The sequence below is a fragment of the Terrapene carolina genome, unplaced genomic scaffold (genome assembly GCF_002925995.2).
Source record: "Terrapene carolina triunguis isolate 2854851 unplaced genomic scaffold, T_m_triunguis-2.0 Scaffold62, whole genome shotgun sequence".
NCBI classification, from domain to species: Eukaryota; Metazoa; Chordata; order Testudines; family Emydidae; genus Terrapene; species Terrapene triunguis.
The window spans coordinates 50,294,791-50,316,883 of record NW_020664413.1 but is presented as its reverse complement, the minus strand read 5'-3'; positions in this window follow the sequence as shown (position 1 = coordinate 50,316,883).

Here is a 22,093-nt window from a genome sequence, read left to right as displayed (position 1 = left end):
GCACTGAAGTGCTGCCTGCTACGTGTGTAGTACAGCCTCTGGGCAGTATGTAGGAAACTGCACTCCTGCCAGCTAGCTGTCTTGGACATTTCACCAGAGTCCATTGTGCTCAGAGATGCAGGTAGCTTGAAAGAGACACTATTTGCTGGCAACCTCCATGACTGTGCAATAAACTCTGTCTGTCCTTTGCTGCTCCCTCCCGGTGCTGCTCTCTGCTTCGTCCCCAGCCATCCAGGACAGGGTCCGGTATGAGTCACATTAGCATTTATGGAAGGAACACTGCAAGGAGTGTTTTAACCCTTCTCCCTTCTGTCTAATTCTTATTCCATCTATGCTCTAATCTCCTTTCTTTTGGAACTAAAACTGGATCTAAATAGCCTTCTGCTTTGGAGAGGTTCAAAACCAAACCTGGATCCCAAGCCAGATCTTTTGAATAGCCAGAACTGGAACTCTACATCCAAATTCCCTGAACTTTGGGTGTATTTGAAATCCAGATTTCACACCACGTTGGCTGTCCTCCCCATCCAGTAGCAGCCAAAGCTTGGCTGGATAGGGCATAGGATTTGGCCTTGTCTTTTAATTTCTATGTTCAGAAATACTTAGATGACTTGAGTCCCAGTCCCATTCATGCACATGCTTAATTTTACACTGTGAAGTAGCCCCATTGAGCTCAACTCACATTGCTCAAGTGAAGTATGTAGTAAGTGTTTGCAGAATCATGGCTTCAGTTTAGAAGGGGAAGGGAGAAGGTATGTGTATGGGAGGAGGTTTTTTTTCTCTGCCTAAACCTCAAATTATCTGAATCCAGCCCTGCCCTGAATGTCAATCATTGGGGATGCAGAAAGATCAAGGACACAACCCAATCCCACCCCAGCCAGTGCTGATTGGCTATTTGCTCCAAACCCTCCACCCTGTCCTTCTCCCTAACTAATCCTCTCCTAACACAAACGCCACCAAAAAGATTTAAACAACAAACTCAAACCAAACATTGTGGCACTACCATGGCTTTTGTCTTGTTCATTCTGCGTGTGGGGCCTTGTCTACCTGGGAAAAACTATTCAGTAGAACCTGAGGTGTGAATTTAAATCGAGATAGCTATACCTGCATAACCTTCCCACAAAGACACTCTGATTCCAATACAAGAGTGGCCTTTTTTACTTTAGCTGCTGGAGCTTAGGAAGGGGCTTAAGCTACATCGGGGCGCGGGGTGGGTGGGAGGTGGGAAGCTTCTCTCATACTGGAATAAGGGTGTCCACATAAGGGGTTGTGCTAGTACAGCTTTATCGGTATAACTGGTAAAACTTTCCCATGAGGCTTTATATCCTTTCCTCTGCCCATCTTGTCCATTTAGATTATAAACTCTTATTCGGTTTAACCAGCACCGCGCACAATGAGGCACCATTCTCAGTTGGCTTCTAGGCACGACTATGATAAACATTAATACTAAGAAATAATAATAAAGTCTGGGATGCGGGAAAAAACAGCCCTGCCCCAGGGGTCTCTCACTGGGAGAGAATTGTGGAAGGGTCACAGACTTGCACTGAGTCTCAAGTATTGAGTTACAGCCTGGGGAGAGAAAGATGGGGAAGTAGGTCATAGACTTGCCCCTCATTTGCAAGGAGGAGACGCCCTCATTTTGGAACTACAAACTTGTTGAAAATACTTGTATTAAATAAAGTCACAAGTAAAGAAGAAAAAGGATTAAGGTGAAGTGTTATAAAGATACAGTGACCAAACGTAAGCAAGAGATTGCTTGTAATCACATACCAGTGGAAAGAATGAGTAGCTATCAGGGAAAACAGAATAAACTTCAGTATAACACAGTGGGTCAATAAGGTACAAAGAATATTAAATCAGGTGGTTTGGCCACTCAGGTGTTCAAGTCAGCATGGTTGAAAAAAGGTAGCCAGATTGAATAATACAGGTTGATTTTAATCTCATCTCATGAGAAAGCTTTTCTAAAACCAAGTTACCCCATGCCTCACAGAGCCATTTGCCTAGAGTAGGGCCACAGAGGCCATGCCACTGCCTGCGCTAACAAGTGGCAGCAATCTGGAGGAAGCACATAAGGGAATCATCTTAGTTTAATGATGAATGTTAAGGCAGTGCTTCCAGGTTGACCGACCCGTCCGAAGGCTTACTGGCATAGAGCTATGCAATAGCAGGGAGGCTGCTTCCAAGCACAGGTAGACAGCCACGTGCTAGGTCTACTCTAGCTAGTGCACTAAAAATAGCAGAATGGCTGAGGGAGTCCCAGACCTCCTCCAAGTTTTATCCACGTAGTGGGTGGAGGCATCTCAGATTTGCTCCATACCTTACTCGTCACTTATGGCTGGAGGAGAGATGAAGACACACAGACCTGCCGCAAGACTAATTAGCAGGGAAACACACGTGCCTTATGGATTAACTTTAAGGCAATGTTTATGCTGTCTGTCCCTCTACTGATGAAATATTTTGCTTTGTTTCATAAAGAGGCATTAAAAATCTCACTTTTTTTTTTAAATCTTCCTTCAAATTTTTCATTTCTTGAGTGCAGCCTGGATATCTAGCAATGATTAAAAGGCTGCCATTTACTAAAGACTTTCAAGGTGACATGCAAAGAAAACACTCTTCTCTTTCTTCTTGTTGGTGTTGCTTCTTGATAGTGTACAAAGAAACCTTGATTTTTTTCCAACTCTTTTGTATTTTTTCTGCTTCTTTTTAGCCTTAGAAATGTCAGAAAATCAAGTCTTGTCTTCAGAGACCTGTAACAGCTTTCTCAGCCCTCAGCTAAAGAGGTGGAGGGTGGGGGGGGGGGGCAGTCTTCCACAAAGGGCCTGACCATCCAAATTCTTCTGGTCCCACTGACAATTAGCTCCTACAATTCTCTGGGCACATGCACCCACACGGCACCCACTCCTAATGAATTGCACAATTGGGGCCTACAGCTGAGATTTGCAAAGCTGCCTAAGAGATCTGGCTGCCTATTAAGTCAATTCTTTACCAACTCAAGCTTAATTGAAATAAGGTACTCAGCCTTAGCCCAAAATAAGAGTGTCTACAGAAGGGGCTTGCACTTATTGAACTAAATCCATTTCTAAATCGATTTAGTAAAATTGGTCCAATTTTTCTGTATAGCCAAGGTCTAAGTGTTTGTAAGATTAGGCCCAAAATGAGTTTCATTCCCAAGTAGGAGCTTGAGTTAAATAGTTGTTAAAAGAATTCTAAATCCTGACCCCTATGAAATCAATGGTAAAACTCTCATTGATTTGATTCTAGCCCCAAGCTATCTACCTGCCTATATTTTTATTTTGCTCTGAAATATGTGGACTTGGGAGGTGGGCATCCCAGACCAGTGTTTTGAAGACCCTTGAAAACACCAGTCTAGGATGACACAATGCCCTTGGCTCATCAGGATTACACTAGCTACGGCCACCTGGGCCAGGGCATTGCTGTTGTGGAAGCCACATAGGGTAAGGACAACCTCAGGCTTGAGATCTGCCAAAAGACTATATGTCTGGGGCAGCTGGGGGCCTTCCTCTATCTGTGGGTGTTGGGGGAGGGAGATTAGGGTGACCAGACAGCAAGTGTGAAAAATCGGGACGGGGGTGGGGGTAATAGGAGCCTATATAAGAAAAAGACCCAAAAATCAGGACTGTCCCTATAAAATCAGGACATCTGGTCACCCTAAGGGAGATTAACAATACATTTACTCCCATTCGCCTATTAGTAATGCCCTGATAGGAAGAATTGCTCTCCTCACATCCTGTTCCAGAGCAGTGCAGCAGCATGAGGACATCAGCATACTAGTACCTGGGAGCAACAAGTACTAGGAAGTGTCAGACTTCCCCTGCCTTGCATTTACCTATGAAAACACAGGGTGAGGCTGAGAAAGAAAGAGAGGGGTTGAAAACAAAATTCCCTGAGGTTTCTAGGATGTTTTTAGTAACATAAGAATGTAAAGTATGAGTTTTGAATTGACAGTGCCCCTTGAAAAGCAAAGTTTAGTACAAAAGGTGAGTAACTGAAATGTTTTGAACATTCCATGCATTTTTAGCATAATTTACCAAATACATCCCCAGTCCTGCAAACACTTACAGAGGTGCTTTACTTGCCTCATGTGAGTAGTCCCACTGAAATAGATGGCCTACTCCTGCTTAAAGTTAGACCTCTCCTCTGTGGTACTTCTACCGTAACATTGGAGGGAGGATGTTTTGCCTTCTCGTTGTGAATCGGGAATTGGGCCAGAGGGATTTAAGGTGAAGTTTGCCCCGTGTGAAGGGCCTGCAGAAGATCCTATGCCCCACTTAAGCCTCTTAACATGAGTCTTCAGTTAAGTTTGATCCAACTCAAAGACTTCAGTGGGACTATTCACATGCTTAAAATTAAACTTGTGCTTTGATTGATCAAGGCCTGATAAAATTCACAGTCCCCATTTTTTAGGCCTCCAACAAGTCTTCCATGGAAAACCAGACTTGGCATTTCTTAGATTTCTAAGGCCTGGTCTACACTTAAAACATTGTAATGGCATAGCTGTGTCAGTTACAGGTGTGATTTTTTTTTAACCAATGTAATTATGCCAGTAAAAACTGCAGTGTAAATACAGTTATACCAGTATAAATACACCATATACTGGTATCGTTTTTCTCCTTTCTGTACAGGAATAAGCTACATCAGTACAAGCACCTCTTTATCGGTATAATTGCACCTGCAGTATGGGGCTGTACTGGTGCAACGTGGTACAACTTGTGGCTATATGTGACAGGGTACTGGGCCCTCTGTCACGCCAGAGAAACCTGTGCCTAATTGGCAAAGGGGAAACAGCTGCCAGCCTAATTAGCCTGGGGCTGCATAAAAGCCTGGGAGGCAGGACTCCAGGGAGGCAGACAGAAAGGGGGAAGCCAGAGAGTGGAAGCTCTTCCTTCCTGCAGAGACTGAGAAGCCCCCAAGCTGTCTATAGTGAGAAGGCGGTGGGATTGCACTACAAATAAACTGCACCGGTGATTGCTGAGCCAGAAGGTCTCTGAGTGGTTTTTGGAGCAGAGCAGAGGCAGGACCAACGGGGCCCTGCTATGCCCTGTTACAGTATATAAGGCCTAACATACAAGACATGCAGGGAAAAAAAAAAAGGTTAAAAATTAAACAGAAGCAAATGTCTGTGGAACGCAGTGCTTTGTCGTTATCCTCTGTATTTCCCCCAGGAAACTGCACCAGCCCTTGGTTTCCAGACGTAGGGCCTATTAGCCCAGTACAGCATAGTGTGGTCGGAAGCTGTTTACAGTGACTTGGAAAACATTTTAAAGCTCAGAGACAAAATCCCTTTTCTCTCTGTGTTAGCTGAAAGAGTAAAGTTTCCAAAGGCTTCTCAAATGTTTCCCACTTTCACAGGCGTGGTTTGTACAGCTGGCAATGCCTGCAGGCTTCCCCCATATTTATCCCATGACAGCCTTGCAACAGCAACACATAGGCTTGTGACCACAAGGCTCAATTATCATCATTCCTTCTTTGCAGGGTTTCTCTGTCACTAGCAGCTTGTTCAGAAGGCAGCATCATGCCAGCGTGCTGGCCTGGGGGAGGGCGTAGACATTCTGCCCACCCTGCATTCCATAAAGAGGCAGATGGACTGTACGTTAGCACCACTGGTTTTTAAGGAAACACATTAGCTTTATCTCTCTCTCTCTTTTTTGTTGTTGTTTTCTTTTCTTCTCCGTGATGGGTAAAGAAATCACATTAGGTTTATCTTTCTCTCGCTCTCTCTTTTTTTTTTTTTTTTTCTTCCTTTCTCTTTTCCGTAATGGCTAAAGGAGGCCTGAAAGTTTGTGTGGTTTGTTTATTAAAAGGTGCTGGCTTGTTTCTTACTTGTCTTTTTACCTTAGAAATATCTGGCATTTCATGGAAGACTTATTGGAGGTCTTAGAAATGCAGTCTGCGAGCTACCTCACACCTTAATGTAAGGGGCAAAGAAGCATCAAACATTCAAAGACTTTTTCTCTCCCTTCCGTTCCTCAGTTGTCTAAGTTAACTACATGTTAACAAAGAATTCTAGATGATCAGCATAAATCATTTCATCCCAAAATGCTTCATAAACTGCATATTCAGCATGAACCGAGGGCAGTCTCCACTGGAGTGGAGGTCGGCAGCCTTGGTGTGCAGCACAGCGCTTTTCCTTTTTCTTCCTTCTCCTTCCATCATATGCAAGGTTTAGTGAAATAGAAAGACCCAAGAAATGGTAGATGGGAAGGGAAGTGGCCTATGCAATCATAAAAGGAAGGGAGGTGTCCACAAGACAAACTCTGTTAAAACACGACTCAGACCAGAAAGAAGCCAGGATGCAAGTTAGATAGTCTGCAGCTTGGCTGTGAGGCCTCGGCAAAAACCCATGACATCTTACTCGTTTTTATATAGTGCCATAGGTGGTGCCTGATAAGTTAAGCCATTATGCGCCAGGTGGGAGTTAAAGATCACAGGGTAGCGTAGAGCCCTATTCTGCTGCCCTTTCTCCCTGTGACTAGCCCTTATGCAAGAAGTCCTACTGACGTCAATAAGACTAGTTTCAGGAGCTGTCGGAATGGGTAATTAGAATTTAACATGGGTTAGTTCTCATGTGCAAGACTCTGTTTGAGCTACTTCTGAATGCATAATGGCTGTCAAAGGCGCCGACTTATTTTTCCCCAGCGGTGCTCCACTCCTGCTCTGCCCCAAGGATTCACCTTCACTCCACCTCTTCTGGCCCCCACTCCAATCCCTCCCCGAGGTCCTGGCCCGCCCACTGCTCTCCGCCCTCCCCAAGCCTGTCTCTGAGCTGCCTATCAATCAGCTATTTGGCAGTGGCACCTATCAATCAGCTGTCTGGCGGCATCCCCAATTAACTGATTGAGGGCACCACCAAACAGCTAATCAGCGATGCCACCGAACAGCTGTGGCTGGTGGGTGCCAAGCACCCACTAGTTTTTTTTCCGTGGATGCTCCAGCCCCAGAGCACCCACGGAGTCGTGCCTATGATGACTGTTGCATTGTCCCCAGACACGGCAGCAGCAATATTTATTACTCTTAGGATACTTGCTGTAGAAAGGGGATATATAACCAAAATCTCTGCTAAAATATGGTAATTTAGGCAATGGTTTCTGCTGAAATCCACAAGATAGTACAAAGAGGGAACACATACACCCTTACTGTAAGTAGTGAATACTGACTAATAAATCTGCAGCAGTGTCTATAGAACCATTGTTCCAGATGAATCAAGGTGTGAGTTGGGATGCTGTTGTTTTTGAAACATCATTACTGAACTGCATAGAATTGTCTTAGAAGCCACTTTACTGCATTCTAGATTTTGCTGCATGTTGTGTTTAGAGCAGTGATACTCACGAGTGGCAAGTGGCTCTTTGCACCACATGATATTAAAACATTGGTTAATAATTAAATCACACAATCCAAGTTACTTACCAGTAAGGATGCTTTTACTATGTTATTAACCAATTGTAGTTGATAAAATAATTACACTTGGTCAGTCATTTTGCTGTGAGAATAATATATATAATAAACATAATATTTCCCGTCATACTATTTAAATATGCATATATAGTACTATAGTAAATGAAACAAACAAATGAAACACTTTTGGGTAAGGTTCATCGCTAATTTGGCTCCTGAACCACTGAGGTCTGAGTATCACTGATTTTCCGTAACAATATTTAAGAGTCTGGACATGAGCAGGAAAAACACATATATACGATTATGTTGCAAGTAACAGCTTGTTTGAGCTGAGCTTACCCGAAACTGCACAAGCAGGAGAGAGAGCATTTCAGCTCCTTCTGATTACACAAAAACTCCACTTTCACGAACACGATGTAGCTGAACATCACGTAGTCAGTAACAAACTGTCAGGATGCTCATCCTCCTTCAGGACATTTCACGTCTGCCACTATCTCAACTTCCACAAGCCTGATTTAGTTCCCACTGAAACCCAAAGGAGTGCAGCGGTACCATGGGTAGGGGTACCATGCCTACCACACTATTGTAAATGCATTTGAGTCTAAAGTACATGGGAATATTCAGCTAATTAGATCGTACACTCCATTAAAGGAACATAAACCTCATTTTACAAAAGAGATGATGGCATGGTTAACCATGGGTAAAGGTGGTTACCATAACACAGCAGGCACATTTCAAGGGAATTGTCAAGCTGGTGAACTCTCAGCATTGTTAAAACCTGCATCGCCATGAAATATCTGCAGCTTCTGTTCTGTTGTCTCCAATTGACCAATAAAAAGGTTTTAATAATATTAAAACTTTGATTTATCTCCATTTTAGGTAAAGCAGCTGTAAGGAAAGTCACCAATGTCCTTGGATTCTGTTGGTTGGTTGGAGCCACAGGCTGTTAGCAAAACAAGTTAAGCTAATATCAACTGCCACTGAAACAGAATAACTCTGTTTTGTTTCCCTTGTTGCTTCTTTGTGATGTTTAAAGAAAGGCATTTTTAAAGGTTTTATTTTTCTGCTTGTTTGTTACCTCAGAGATATCAAGGATGTCAAATTTGCTTGGTTTTTCATTATTGTTGGGGTTTTTGTTTGTTTTACTTAACAATGTCTTAGGGATCTCCTATGTTTTTTGCAAGCTCTCACTCTTTGATTGAAAGGACAGATGTGTTGAATCTTTGGCCTGGTCCACACTAACCCCCCACTTCGGACTAAGGTACGCAAATTCAGCTACGTTAATAACGTAGCTGAATTCGAAGTACCTTAGTCCGAACTTACCGCGGATCCAGACGCGGCAGGCAGGCTCCCCCGTCGATGCCGCGTACTCCTCTCGCCGAGCTGGAGTACCGGCGTCGATGGCAAGCACTTCTGGGATCGATCCGGGATCGATTTATCGCGTCTAGACAAGACACGATAAATCGATCCCAGAAGATCGATTGCCTGCCGCCAAACCAGGAAGTAAGTGTAGACGTACCCTTTAACAAAACATCTTTTCTCCAAATTGTTCATTAACTACTGGAGTTAAAAGGGTATTAAAAAACAAAGCAGAGGGGTTTTTTATGGTCAGCTAAAAATCCCTTCCCTTCCAAATTATTCAGCTTTCACTCCTATTTCTTGGAATGTCATAATTTCATAAATTCCAGGTAGACAAGATCTGAAATTCTAATGGAACAAATATTGTCTGTATTATATTTTATAGGGACCTGTGAAGCCTTCTCTATAAATTATAAAGAAGCAAAATTAAAGAGCAAAAACCCAAGATTTATTTTGTCTTTACGGGTCATTTTTAATGTGAGTGAAGAGTGGGAGTTCGGATAATCGAGAGGGCAGGAGCCAGTCAGCAGTGGGGTGGTCTTCCCCGCGACCAGGGGCTCGTCCTCCTCAGTCCTGGCCAAGGGTCTCTGCTCTGCCCCACTCACTCACTCACTCCTGTGACAGCAGGGCTGCAAAGGGTCCCTGTGCTGCCGCAGGGCTAGTGACAGCTGGGGAGGTGCGGGAACGAGGCTGTAGTCCTAGTGGGGCAAAGCAGAGACCCCTGGCCAGAACTCTGCTCTGCCCCACCAGGACGGCAGCCTTCCCTGCACCTTCCACATATTGGGTATCACCAGCCCTGGAGCAGCACGGGAAGCCCTCTGCAGCTCTGCTATGTCTGTGACGGCAGTGGGGTGGCTGGCCCCATGGCGCAGACTTCTCATCACAGTCCTACCATGGTCTTTGCTCTATTATCCGAACCTCTGCATTATCTAACTCCCTTCCTTGACCCCCAGGAAGTGAGACATGACCTCTGCAGCATGTATATCTCATGAATTTCATGCTGGGGGACAAGGAAGGGGGTTGGATATTGCAGAGGTTCGGATAATAGGGGTTTGGATCAATGGTAGTATACGTAAATAGAATTAGGGTTTTCAAAGGAGCAGAAGGGAATTTGGAATTGGGCACCTAACTTCTTTAGGCTCCGTTGAAAATTCTATCCCCCCATTGCAGAGCAGACCAATGGGCCAGTTAGGCCAACAGCTTGGAGGTGAAGGGATGGAGAAGAAAGAAAATGATTGAGACCCTTGAATTAGCCTATTTCAAGGCTGCAGATTGTCGCTGGCTCTTGCATTGCTGAGATCACTGGAAGAATAAAGAACACAGATAAGTCACTGAGAGCAATGATTATAATGGAAAAAGGGAACTGCCCCCAACGTGATGAGTGAGTCTTTGTGAAGAGGCAGCTTGTAAAAGACTTCAGGTGATGAGTGACTGGTCGATTTTTTTTGCTAAGAGGGAGATTGTGTGCCCACAGCATAGCTCCTGCAATGTGTATTTATTTTATATGATGAAGAATTTTGGTGTAACTTGTATCAGACACAAAGTCTTCATTTGTAAATATGGGCCTGATTATGTTCCCATCCACGTCAGTGGTGAAAGATCAGGGCCTATGTGCATTTACTGCCGGCGTTTCATTCATGATCAGATCTACAATCACTTCCACAGCATACCATGTCGTTTTATTTTCCCCCAGTGTGCTGTTAGGATGAAGAACCAGTTTTTCAGAGAAGTTACAGGTTCTCTCTTCGCTTCAGGCTTGGCTTCCTTTGAAACTCTCCTCCCTCCCTCTTTGGTTTGGTTTGCTGTGTACTCAGATGACTGCTTCACACACTGTTAAAGGAGCATTCTCTTTTTGATACTTCCAACTAAATTAAAACAAAACCCTACCGGAACAATGTAGCAATCCACCCATCTCCTAATAATAATACCGATGATGATAGTCAGAAACGCTACTTTACATTTATTTAGCAGCTTCCATTTGAGTATCTTGATGTATCAGACAAACATAATACACCTGTGAGGTAGGTCAGTATTATCCATGTTTAAAAGATAAGGGGGAAAATGAGGGAACAAGGTGATTAAGTAATTTGCTAAAGGTCATACAGGAAATCTGTGGCACAGTCTGGAATAAAATGTAGCTCTCTTTCCTGTGCCTTAATCACAAAACCAACCCCCATCTTTAATACCAGATTCTGCACAACTGAAGGGGCATCATGCCATTGATTTAAGCAGGGTTATCTGAGGATCTCAAAGAATGTTATGAACATGCATTAAGTAAGCTCAAAAACACACAACAGCATGGAAGGTATCTACTGGCACAGGGTCATGGATGTGGGAGGTCTTCTATTTTGTCCAGTTTCTTTACTTTTGCAGCATCATTAGGAGACACATCAGCATCTCATTAGCTCCACACCCTGCTTGTCATCAGTTTTAATATGACTGAACTTGGGCCACTAAGATATGGAATTAAGGGATAGGAATGCAACAGCAAGGGCAGTCAACAACCCCATCTCTGAGTCAGGAAGAAATTCACAAACAGCCAAATACAAAGCTAAATGGCACTTTGGGCCTGAGCGTGAACCCAGCCTGTGATTTCACAGGTGTAATTTTGCACTCACAAATTAGGTAATTAGACATGTAAATCAGAGGCCAGATTAAGGTCTTTGTCAACATCTGGCTCCTTAGGAATGTTACACTAGGCTTTCTTGCCCCAAGTTTCCCAATGCTGTATGAGGATCTGTGGGTCCTGAATATGGGCCTATAGGCTCTCAGGCCACTGCCACATCCACTACTCAATGGCTCTACTAGTGACTGGAGAACTGGAAGCTCTATGATGACCCCTAATTTGGGCCCTGACCTGCTCCTGGCTTTTTCCCCTCAGCCTCATCTGATCCCTGAACCCTGTCGCCCCTGGTTCCGACTGCCCCGGCTCCACCCCTAGGCTAGGACTCCTGGATTCCGACTCAGCACTGAACAATTTTCCAATTTTGCCAAAATTTAGGGGAAAATCAAAACAAAATATTTTATTTCAGGTCAGTTGGACTTCGATTAAAACATTTTGGTTTGTTGAACCAAATCAACATTTTTTGTTTCAGTTCAGTTTGGCTTTAATCAGCATGAGCTGCTGCAGTGCCTAACAGGAGACGTAGTTCAGGAGCCTCATTTACCTGCTGTCCTCTATGGGCCATGTTCCCTAGCTTATCTCATGATACATTGTGGTCTCCTCTCTGGTTGAACTTCTTCAATGTATCATGGGAATCACATGACCATGATGCACATGGGAGATGTAGTCTGGCTGGGGAGCCCAGGGCATATGCCAGAATGGGGGCATTGGGCATTGAACTACAACTCCCATGAGGCACCAAGGCAGCTCAGGCAGATGCAGTTCAATGTCAAACTGAGCCAAAATGAATTGTTTTGACATCTCCAAATCAACATTTCTCAGAACTTTCGGGGGAGGGGAGGGGAATCAATGTTTTGCCCCAATTCCAGATGAAAACAAGTTTAGAAGGATTGGGTTTTCCCTGGGACAGAAATGCTGATTTTCATCTTGCTCTAACTTTAAGCCCTGTGCCATTTTCTCAGTAGGTCAACATGGTGTGATCATTAAAGCACTGACAGCCCCCGCTCAAGGCTTTGTCTACACCCTTGCTACCCAGGATGGAATTGACGCAGTCGCTGGAAATTTTGGATAAAAAAGCCAACCATAGACAAGACCTTTGTCATAATTATTCCAGAGAATCCTCTCCCAGGACCACAATTGCATAGGACTAGATTGTAGCATTTAGCATTCACATCCCTCCCCTGTGCACACAGAGGCACAATCCCTCCCCTTGCTGCCCCTGGGAAGGTGTGGGTTCCTACCACCCTCTACTCAGTCTGTGGCTACATGGCCCCATCTATCCTTATGTCTATTAAGCACTTGAATGCACCTAAAAGTTGACATTCAAAAGGTTAATTCCACCCACAGAAGTATCACTCATTTAAAGAGACAGTCTCTAAACATCATGAGAGTTTCCAGGACTGATCATTAAACCAATTCTGACAAGCAAAGGCTGATTCCCTTGCCAAAGTGCAGGAGACCAGCACTGCCCAGAGTGACTTCACAGGTTTTCCTTCTTGTGTATTCTAAACAGCAGTTGCCATGGCAGCAGGCACTCTCAGAGGATGTACACCTAAGTGCTTATTAGGCTCCAAGAACCATTTCCCAGATGAATCAAACCGCAATTACAGGCAAAAGAAGTTGCTAAGCCATCACTGTAGGAAAATTAGCAGTGGTCACAATTACCTATGGGGGGACATGAAGAGCTGGAAGAACATTTCTGGGTCCATTTCGAGTTCAGTTTTTCCCATTTAAAGCATTATCTCTCAACTTCAAAAAACAAAAAAAACAAAACAAAAAAAAAACCCTCTGATAAGCAGCGTCTGGTATGAGGCGATATCAGATAAGCCAGACATCCTTTAACTCTATATTTGACAAAGGAGCTTTCTTCCCTTTTCATTCCCATTCCAGTAGTTCCTTTCCTATTTACCCAGGTGCACGGTGTTTATTCGGCAGTCAGAGAGGCAAATTAACCTGCCAGATCGTGATGCCCTTAAATCACCTACCAGCCTGGCTACCGGGGTCTATAAAGCCCCTGGCCCTGCATCCTGCTCGACTTGCCAGCTTTTGGAACTCGGCAAATGCCAAGGCTTTCATTAAAAACACACAGTTTAAACAGCCACCTGCAATGCTTCCATGCAAGTAGCTCCACTGACGCCAATAGGACTAATTGCAGGAGTTGAGATTACTCACATAAGCAAGAACGACATGTGTGAATAAGGATTAAAGGACAAGGCCATCAATTTGTAGTCCTTTTCCTTAGGAAGATGAGCCTTGAAAATACAAACCAATCACTGGAGCTGAAAGCTCACCATTCTGATTGTGCCTCAACATCACAAATTAGTCACAGTCCTGTCTAATAGCGCCCAAGGCTGGCCTTGGGGCCTTTGAAATTTACAACCACGGGCCTAGTCTGTTTTTGGAAAAAACCCAGATTCATTAGAGCGGCAGTGGGGATTCTTCCAATAGCACAAAGGCTACTGAAAATGTCTTCCAACTGTGTATAGCTGAGTCGGCTTCTCTGCTGTGTAGCCAATGTGGGCTCTGGCTTCAAGGAGGAGCAACTCAATAAGGAGGGAGGCCGTGAGGACTGAGCACAAGAGAGTCCTGCATTCTGACTCTGACATTGACTCTATGGCATAGTTCCTGTTATTTAACCTTTCTGCCTTAGTTTCGTGTTCCTGTGAAATTAGATAATGATCACGGACCATTAGATGGGCCATTGTGATAATTACTTCATGTTTCTAAAGTGGTAAGTGTTGTTAATAAGGACAAAGAGATAGGAGAGGACAACAGAGAGGTTACAGAATACATGGGGCAGCAAGGTAAGAATGCGAGGAGCCAAAGGGCTCAGGAAACAGAAGATCGGAGGCCAAGTGCAAAAAAAAAAAAAAAAAAAAGGTAGAGGGGGAGAAGCTTATCTCGAGCGAGATGTGCGGTCAAGTGGCCTGATCTCAGGAATGAGGGCTAGGAAATGAGTACTAATGCTGGTTCTGACACCAATTTTCTCGATGGCCTTGTACAAATCATTTAACTTTTCTACCTCAGTTTCCTCATCTGAGGATAGGGATAACAGCACTTTTCCCAGAGGGGGGGCTCTGAGGATGAGGCAGGTAAGTGAGGTTATAAAAGTGAAAAGTAACTTATGAGGGCTGAGCATTACTAGCAGTCATTCAGCAGATGGAGAAACACATTCCAATCTGAATCTCAGGACATATAATACAAACACAGCAGGCCCTGTGCCCAGCTGCCTGGCTGGCTTTGTTCTAGAGCAGACTCCTAGTAAGTTTCAATTACCTCCCTATTCAAAGAATAGCATGAAGCAGGCAAAACAGCAGGAAGGTGCATTGTATAAGAACACACAAGTGCCAAAACAAAACTAATCAGCTAAATCTAACCAGCTAAGTAGTAGATCTAATCTAATCAGATTTGACAGCAAAACTGTAATCAGGTGAATTTAATGAGCTGTGTGTTGCTACACCACCACCTACAGTAGTATTTTGGATGTCTAATGGTCAGATGAGTGAAGATGATTGGAATGTGGCTGATTAGCCAACTGGACTTTTTTGACGGTTTCAGAGTAGCAGCCATGTTAGTCTGTATCCGCAAAAAGAACAGGAGTATTTGTGGCACCTTAGAGACTAACAAATTTATTAGAGCATAAGCTTTGATGGGCTACAGCCCACTTCTTCGGATGCATCTACAGTTACACTAATGAAGATTTAAAAAAATATATATGTAAAGGCTATTCATTTTCATGCTTCAGGCTCTAAATTGTGGGCAGGAAGAAATTTCCCCTTGATATAATATTGCAAAATTACAGTGGTCACTATTTAGAAGTCAATATTTGTCAGTAGAGAAAATGTGGCTGATACAGTTGTTTTCTTTGCCAAGGGACAGATTGTGGAGTTCTTACTGAAGCTCATGGGTAGGGTGACCAGATGTCAAGGGTGAAAAATCAGGACAGTGGGTGGGGGATAATTGGCACCTATATAAGACAAAGCCCCAAATATCGGGACTGTCCCTATAAAATCGGGACATCTGGTCATCCTACTCTTGGGCATTAGACTTACATGAGTCACGAATAAAGGCTCCACAATCTACCCCTAAAGAGAGGGAATAGTTGTGCTATCTATGGTGTGTTTTTGAAATGACTAGCTCTTGGCAAGAACAAACAGCATCATACTAGAGTGGTTCCTTCTTTTCTTTGGGAGAAGTTGGTGCCCATCTACCCAAAAGGCTCCAAAACTGACTTTAAAAAACACTTACCCAGAATTTCCACACTGCAGTCACAAAGTGCACGTTCTAAAAATGTTTATTTTTTAAAAAAAAATGAAAGGCCTGAAGTACCTACAACAACATAAAACTTGGAACACTAAAAACTTAAAGAAGATCTCGGTTCCAATATGCAAGACAGGGCTGAATTTTCACTGTGTGATTAGGTAATGGTGTATGCCCTGTGAATAAGAGATGAGGAGTGCCATCTACTGTATATAATTAGACTGCACTTCGCTTGCATGCTCCAGTCCTCCTGAATGCTTTATCACATAATTCATTGAATTTATACTTCCTAACCCCTGACCTTCTGAATTTAAAAGTGACATCTTGAATTTCCATATCTAATCCTTCTTTACTTAAGGTACCTCTCCTTTCTGTAGGTTTGCTCTCCTTAGCAGAGAAAAAAATGTTCTCTTTCCTTTGGTGTTCTATAAAAATCACCAAGGCGTGCCTCTTTCTTGAAGGGACACTCTCTAGCTTTTGTAGTACTAATTTTACCTGCTCTGTAAATAACTAAAATGTTAATCCTGCAGTCCTTATTCATGCACTCATTACTTGGGCAAAGCCCCTGTTGAATCATTTAAGTCAATTGGTTATTTTGCCTGAGGTTCAAATTGTGGAGCTCTTACTGCTGTACCACCATTGGTTTCAGTGGGAGTACTTGTGTGGGTGTTCACCAGTGAAAGTAAGGGCCCTGTGAGAGGGCATCATCCTGCTCCTGCCTCTCTTCTAGACACCAACTGCTCGAAGACCTTCTGCTAGTTAAACACCATGTGCAATAGTGTCTCCCCCCACACCTTCCTTAACAAACTTGGGCAGCCCTGTATGTACAAACACACAACCCTTAGCTCTCTCAGCTGAGGACAGGGGAGACAGAAGATATCTCTCTCCCCACCCCCGAGATCTCTCCTGGCTCTGACTCTCAAAAAGCAAGCCAGTCAGTCCAGTTCAGTCCCCCGCCCCCCCCCAGCACTTCCTTCCTGTGACTTTTCTATTTTCTGGGCTAATTAGTCTTTGGGGCTCTCCTCTGCCCAGCCCAATCTATCAATTAGGCACAGCTTTGCCTCTCAGGTTTACTCTAGGACAACTTAAATGGTGATCCAGTGATCAGAGCTCTGGTACAGCGGCTGTTGCCCAGTGCTCTGTCACAAGCCCTAAGAACACTTGGTCCTAAGTTAGAAAAACAGGACTTGGCCCATTACGTCCAATTCTGATCCACAGCAGAGCTGTTTCTAACCACATGTCTAATGCTGTCTGTATTTAATGTTTTCTACTGATTTATATAGGCAGTACTATCTTGCTGTATTCCCTGCATCCCATCTTTAAATGACTTTAATTTTCCCATATGACTTTAATTTTCTTTTTGATAAATCCTTCCATTGGGATCTACTTCTCTGTATTGGGCACTTTTACCAGCATCGCAATTTCCTTCCACCCAGCAGATAATTTCCCACTCTATTATATTTATGTCTGAATTTCACAGCAAACCTGTTTGCTGAGAAAATAACAGACTTTTGGGGGAGATATTTCTTATTTTTTTGTATGCCTGAAACAGTTGTGCCTAGTTACTAAAAAACCCACTGATAAAATTATACAATATCCCTTGTGATTTATATACCTTTGAATGAGCTTTACAGAAGGCTACTGCTTCTCTTGCTAACTCTGAATTGTATAGTTCATCATCAAATACAGTCCTCTGCTCCAATGTTTATAACATACAGCAAGAAATAGACCTGTGAATCACATTTATTCTGTCCTTATCTATTTGATTTACAAGGCCCTCAAATATTTGCTTTCTTACAGTACCATAATGGAAGATTCCTCACTGTCTATATTTTCTTTCACTGGCAATTATACAATTGAAAACAAGCCTGTTCTAGCCACTCTTTCATCTAAAAGAGATTTCCCCACGTTCCTCTTACTGCTTTGTGCTCATTTTTCTGTTGTTCAAGTTTCTAAAGGATGTAAAGAGTAAGAAAGATTTGAGAGCATTAAAGAGCACCAGAACTTCTGTTTAAGTTTGTTTTTCTTTCCTTAAATCTAAAAGTCTGTCTCTCAGCAGCACAAGTGAACCATTTATAGGAGATACCGGCATTAAAGACCTATTGTGCTGCGTGTGCACAGTATTAATCAGATAGCCAGAGACTTTTCATTCTGTTAGTGTGCAAGATATCTTATGAGCCTGGAGCAGTGGTACAAAGTAATGCATTTTGGTTACTTTTTCCTTGAGGGGAAAATGGATGTGGTCTCCAGAGTTGGAGACCTCTTTTCACCACATGCCGTCTTCCTGAAGTAATGTTTAACATAGTAATAAAGAATGAGCAACTTAAAGCTACAATAAACTGCTCCTTTTCCATTCTGCACAGGTGAACACAGATGTTAGCGGTACTGCTGGGAATGGATTACTACAAAGCAGCTTGTACTGCACATTACATAGCAATTGCACATGAGGAATAAATTTTATTAAAGTGAATGTTTAAAATTAAATATACACAAGTTAAAAGGGAAGGTACTGTACATCTGGGGTCAGGCTTGGGTTATGAGGGATTACAGGTGTCGGTTGCAAGGGTGAAGAGATACATACATATCACATAACCGGCATAGACCCAGATTGGGGTGCAAGAGTTTTTCAAGTGTCAGTGGATAAGTGGGCTCGGGTACGCCACCCACAGAATGTATAAGGAGTCCAAGTCAGTCTCGGTGTAGCGAATGAGCACATGGAAGGGGTGCATCCCTTGGTTCATCAGGGAAGGAAGTGGGTTATTTCCCTGGTCGGCGGTCTCAGTTACTTAGTGTGGTATTGGCGTTGTCCTGTGATGTGTTCCGTATAAATGTCTCTGGACCACCTGATGGTGTCGGACACCATGAGCTGTCTCATGAGCTGGGCGTAGCGTCGACCAACTCCACATGCTCTCAGAACCGGCTCGTGGTAGGGGTCCCACGAGCCCAGGGCTCCCACGATCAGGACGTGTATCTGGACCTCGTAGCCCTGGGCTCTCAGGGTCTCGGCCAGCGGGGTGTACTTTGACTCCTTCCATGCTCGGGCCTCGTGGAAGGCCGGTGACCTGTTTTCAAAAGGCACCGTGACGTCTACCAGGAGGACCTTCTTCTTTTCTGCGTCCATTACGACGATGTCGGGTCGCAGTCGGCTGTCTGTCCCGGGGATGGCGGAGTCGAGGGTGATCTTCCCCAGGGACGGCGGGATGGCTTTCACCAGCCAGTTCTGGATGGCATTGTGGCGGTGCCGCCGGGCTCCGGAGTGCTGCTTGCATCCACACAGGACGTGCGGCAGGTTTCGTTTGCGTAGCCGCACTTCCTGCAGCACTTGTCCCGGTTGCCGTGGCGGATGGCTCCGTTGAGGGGAACACAGTTGAGTCGGGTCCTGTGGACGAACCACCAGTTGGCAAACCTGGTGAAGCTGCCCCCGGGGAGGAAGTGGTTACTGGCGTCCCACTTGCTGGACACCTCGAACACCTTGCCCTGGTCCGGCTTCTGCTTGAGGTTCTCGGCATAGTGGCAGCGGATGGCATCTTTTAGGGACCTTTCCAGCATAGCTCTGGCGGTCGGGGTGACGATGGTGTGGTCCGGAGTCTTTACGCATGGCACCAATATTCTCAGCTCCCAGTGCTCCTCGCACCACTTCCAGCAGCAGCCAATCCTCTTACCCAGGCATCTCAAGGCGTATTACACGGGCATTTCATCCTGTGTCTGGAGAGGTGGGACCCTTTGCAGCTGCATGTTTGCCAGCACTGTCTGAACCCGCCTGGGAGGACACTGGTAACTGAGGATGATGTGGTTTCAGACCTGCTTCATCTCAGGCTTTTGCCCTGAGATTCACACGTTCGGAGGATTTCTCTGGTAAGCCTCAGAAAGATCCCTCCGCAAGTGATGAAGTGAGGCTGAACAGAACACTGGAGAAACAGAGAAATGGGTCTTGCCCAGGCATTCCCACAATCACCTGGATTCTCTTCAAGAGGATGAAAGTTCTAAATATTTTATGCCCTTTTTAAAAATCAAACAACAGCAACATAGGAATTTTCATTCCAGATCAGACCGATGCTGCGTCTAATCCGGTATCCTGTCTCTAAGGGTACGTCTATACCCAGCCGCTAGTTCGGCGGCTGGAAATCGAAGTTCTGGGTTCGACTTATCGCGTCTTGTCTGGACGCGATAAGTCGAACCAGGAAGTGATCGCCGTTGACTGCGGTACTCCAGCTAGACGAGAGGAGTACCGCGGAGTCGACGGGGGAGCCTGCCTGCCGCGTGTGGACCGAGGTAAGTTCGAACTAAGGTACTTCGAACTTCAGCTACGTTATTCACGTAGCTGAAGTTGCGTACCTTAGTTCGAATTGGGGGGTAAGTGTAGACCAAGCCTGAGAGTGGCCAGTGTCAAATGCTAAGAGGAAATAAAAAACAAATAAACCCTATAATAGAAAATTCTGGAATAATGATTCCTACTAAGCTGTCTCTAAAATATCTTGTGGCAAGGAGGTCAACAAGTTAATTATGCACATTTCCTTTTATCATTTTTATGTCTGTTGACTTTTCATTTCACCGGGCATCCCCCACGTTTTTGTATTGAAAATACATGCCCCTGATTTCCCTTCTCTATACCATTCACTATTTTATATATCTCTATGATGGCAGCTTTGATTCTACTCTCTAAACAGTCCTAATCTTCTTATTCTCTCTCCACATGGAAGCTTTCCCATGCATCTAATCACATTTGTTGTCTGACTCCAATCCCCTTCTATTTCTGGTAAAATAACCCAGCTGTTTGGTGGAGGGGAAGGGGGTTGTCATTTGAAAGGAACACACCAGGTTTTTCTCTTTCCCATTGTAGGCTGGTGTGGCCCTTTCCATAACGACAAGTGGACTGTATTTGCTTTTGGATTAATACTGTTCAGTTATGATTTTGTAAGTTTCAATTTTCTGATTCATTCTTTTTATAATGGGTAATATATGGCTTATACATATGCTTGCTGTTCCTTATCTGTAACAGTCTGTTGCAATTGATATTAAACCTTTCCTGGTTGTTATGGCACACAGTGCAAGTCTATCTTTCATATTCTAGACTCAAGATGCCCCTCTTTCCTGACTCATTCTTCCTAAGACATAGTAACTTGCCACATGAGCAACATCAAGAATTCACAAAGTGCACTGGTGGCAGCAGATTTATACTGGCAGAGCCTTCTCACATCTATTGAATACCACCACACTCTATACCCCTGAGACAGCTGTGATCCTCTGCGTACACAATATGGTTTGTTCTTAAAACATATAAAGCTACACTTGATTGTCTTTTCCCCATAATGGAGATTTATGCATTGTTTTAAACATGCTGTCCCTCTCTTCACACACTATCTGTATGCATGCCTCAGCTGGTATTATCTGCTGACTGATCCTCTTGCTTTCCTTAACATATTAACTATTCCTCACATCAGTGCAGATTTCAATGGTTATGTAGGGTCTTCTGCATGTTGGGTGATCAGACGTTATAAACACAGACTTGTTTACGTCATTTAAGTGGATGTCATATCTTTCGTGTCTGGATATTTTGCAATCACTGAAATCACACCCACTGACTGATATACATCTTACACGGTCTCTCACCTCATGTTTAAACCAACCTCTAAGTAATGGGGGTTAAGAGGAAATTTTCCCTGTGGTCAAGTTATCCCACAGCTGCCTACTGCAAGCATTTTTGTCCTTTTTTCATTGAAGGCACCTGGTGCTGGCCACTGTCAAAGAGATGAATCACTGGTCTGGTCAGTAAGGCAATTCCAATGTTCCACTAGAGCAGATGGGACTCTAGGGTGCTTTATACACTGCATGCTGATGTGTAATTTTTGGCCCATCTTTTCCACCTACGCATTTTTTATTCTACAGGGGAGGTTACAACACCCAATGCTTTTGCTTCGGTCCTACACGAGTTACTTAACTTGAATACATTTGCTGCATTAAATCCCAAATTCTGTTTCCACAGGCCACCGAAGTACCAGGACTGTGCAGCTCTCCAGGAGAAAATGGGGAGAAATCTTCTCTGCAGGCCAGAAGGCTGCACCTCTTACATTACAACAGGCTTGGGCCTGGAACAGGTCTTGGGACAATAGCAGCCCACTCATGGGGCCTATAGCCAGAGGATCTCCGCAGTGGCACATTCAGAGGCCCCATCTTCTACACCCTAACTCCTGGCATAGTCGCTGGGGTTTTGGGTGTGTCTACACTGCAATTACACTACCCGTGACTGACCCGTGCCAGCTGACTCGGGTACACAGGGCTCAAGATAAAGGGCTGTTTACCTGTGGTGTAGACATTCGGGCTCGGGCTGGAGCCCAGGCTCTAAGACCCTGCAAGGTGGGAGGGTCCCAGCCAAACATCTGCCCCTTAGCCCAAGCCCCATGAGCCCGAGTCAGCTGGCACGGGCCAGCCATGGGTTTTTAA